Source organism: Eupeodes corollae, chromosome 2, assembly GCF_945859685.1.
Source record: "Eupeodes corollae chromosome 2, idEupCoro1.1, whole genome shotgun sequence".
Taxonomy (NCBI): Eukaryota; Metazoa; Arthropoda; class Insecta; order Diptera; family Syrphidae; genus Eupeodes; species Eupeodes corollae.
In genome coordinates, this window is record NC_079148.1 from 121084886 (window position 1) to 121088099 (window position 3214).

The following is a 3214-nucleotide window of genomic DNA, read 5'->3' on the forward strand; positions in this document are numbered from 1 at the left end:
GTTCTTGATGTCTCTCAATGTTACTAAAATTGGTGAAAATTCGTTTTTGACTAAAAATCTAAACTATTTCTTTATATGAAAAATATTGTTGGTAATTTTATTTTTTTTAAGAATAATTCAACTAACAACTTTTTCAACCCAACACGAAAACCTACAAACTCTAGCAAGACAAATCGGCGGACGGGATGGGAAGTTATCAGTGTGGGTCGCATCCCAGCTTCTTTTTCAGTTTTTAAATTAAAGCCAAGAAACCATTTACAGCAGTACATTTTTGGTGATCATTTCAATTCCTTTAAATCTCTCCATATTTCCAAAAGTGTGAAATATAATAAAATTGAAATGAAGATTCATAGCAAAAAATTCATTGCAATCATCTCAGCCATAACTTGGGTAATGTTGGTTTAAAATGCGTTTAGTTATTGGAACCTTATACAGTCCTTGTTATAATTTTCAATCGCCAATCAAAAGGAAGCTGAACGAGAAGATCAATTACTGCTAACAGGGAATCGATAGCAAATGACAAATATTCAACTATTAGAGAAAGTACAAAACTCTAAGACAGGAGAGAAATGATTCACATAACTAATAGCTTATGGAGGACAATGAAATCTTGGAAGAAGTAAACAAGATGTACAGAACTTTATCCAGATCTAGTGAACGGCAAAAAAACCTGGGAATGCTCATAAATGAGGAAAAACAAAGAACATGGTGGCTTTGTCTGCGGGAAATTTTTGAAACCCAATTACTTACTTTTGATCAACTGTGGACAAAAATCACATAGAAGTAGAAATACGCTGGCGTCTTCTTGAAACAAACAAAACCTATTTTAGCCTATGAAGACTCTAAAAATCAAAAAATTTTACTGTAAAGTCTAAACTGCTGCTGTATAAGACTATGAAAATACAAATAGTGACTTTTGCTTGCAAAACTTGGGCGTTCAGTCAAAACACCCTTAACCTCTTTTCATTATTCCAGATCAAAGTTTTAAGGAGAATAGTGTGCTCTATTTGTGAGGAAAGACCATTCTGTAGGAGGTATAACAATGAGTTATACCATACATACCGCGAAACTTATAATGGCTTCAACATAAGACATAGAAGACTACGGTGGGAGGATAGCGTTCGACCAGAATTTCCGGATAATTCGAGTGTAAAACTTGGTCTCGTTTTCCAACAATTGTTAAACTTGAAGAACCATGTTGAGTAAAGCCTGGACCGGATTCTGGTTGTAGTATCGATCACAGAGTTAATGGCGACGCTGACGAAGTAAAAGAGTTTCTAACACTTCAAATTACAGCTAAACTCGACTAGTAAATATCAGAACTACCAAGTCACACAAAAAAGATAATCAAATAGAAACATATTTGAGACATTTGTAAGGAGTTCTAGTCTTCACATTAAAAAAAAAAAAACAAGTTTGGTGCAGTACATTTTTATTTAAGAAACACAATTTAATAACAAGAATTACTCTTTAGGGATTTTTCAATTCCTCGCACAGGTAAAGATTTTAGCCAGACCTCTGGCAGGCCAGCCCTAAACACTTTACCATCACGCCATGGGTTGTGCTCCATTTAAGTTCATCCATATAACAGACATAAGCTCCTCTGGATGATTAGTGCTCATTAAAATAGTTATTCTTCATTATAAAATAAATGTTCTATGCCTCAAGCATAACTAAGCTATTAACATCAATTTATATTAAAAATCCATCAAAAATAGAACACTCAAAGTAGTATAAAAGTATCCTTTCCTGTTGCATGGTGATGGCAGCTCCAGCGTTCACAGTGAATTAGTAAATTAATTTTGAATTTCCCAAAACAATACAATACTAAAAAATAATTGTATACACTCAAAAGGAATAATAACATAATTGAAAAACCAGACCTTTTACTCGCCAATCATCCTCCATTCCCTACTTACTTGAATAACCATTATTTTACCAACAAAAACAAAAGACCACAGACTGGCATAGCAATTGAAATTAAAATGCGCGAATTAAATATAGAATTTTAAATTGATTGCAGTAATTATTGTGTTAATAAATGAGGTTGCTTGTCGAATTAGTCAGCCAGACTTTTTTAAAATAAATACAAATATCTATACCCGTGTTTATAGAAAAAAATGGAAAACTGCGGCAACACGGTCTGTAGTAACGTACAGTAGAGTAAAATGTTTTGAGTTTTGGATCAAAGGAAATTTTCGTTCCAAACATGTATTTTTATTGATTTATTTACTGAACTAAATTGAGATTTTTGAAATTTTTTTTCATGTAGTTGATAAAAGTTACAACCAAAAATAAATACATTTTTTTAAGTATGTAAAATAATAGACCAAAACTATTTAAAATAAAACTTGTTAATTGTTTGCTTACACAAAGGGAAGCTTAAAATAAGTTTCCAGTTTTTGTTCAAATCCTCCACATATCTCGTACCACTGTTCAAATCGAAACGAAATAATTAATTATTAAAGACTCACACACAATTTAATTTGTTCAACAAACAAACTAGGTCACGTGATGATATTTCAATCGCTAATGACTCATTAGCTCAGCTTATGGGATTAGTTTGTCAACAGTTTTCAAAACCATGTTTAAACAATTTCCTCGCTTTCCCTTTGTACCGTGTCTGTATAGGATTCCATCCAACAAACAGATTCATGAATAGGTTAAGGTATACCTTCTCATCAGCTATTCTTTCGCGTGGGAAATTTTATCCTCTAAGGACGATTAAATGGTTTGTAAATGTTTCCAACATCCTCACATACCTCTAACCTTCGTTGAAAACTCCAAAAAAGGGAGGGAACAAGAGTTCTGATTGTGACGAAATAAATTGATTTCGAAAACACACAAATTAAGCGAAAATTTGCGTGGAAAATTATTTTATTTTTGTGTGTTATTATAATTTTGATAAAAAGTAAAAAGTGAATTGTGTTGCGATTAAAGGATTACATTTTTGTGTGTTTTCAACAATCATTAAACAAGGATATTTATCTACACCGCCAACCGCATAGGTTTGTTGTATTTTGGCTTTTGAAAAAGGACATTCAATTCATTGTTCAATTATTTATTGGAGAATGTAGATAATTAGTTTTTTAAAATACCTAAAATACATACATCATGTAGTTTTAAATTTAATGCAATGTTAAGGAGGTTGATAGTTGTATGGAGTTTTGTTTATTATTATTACTCTTTACTCTTCGTTCCTGATAAAAGTAAT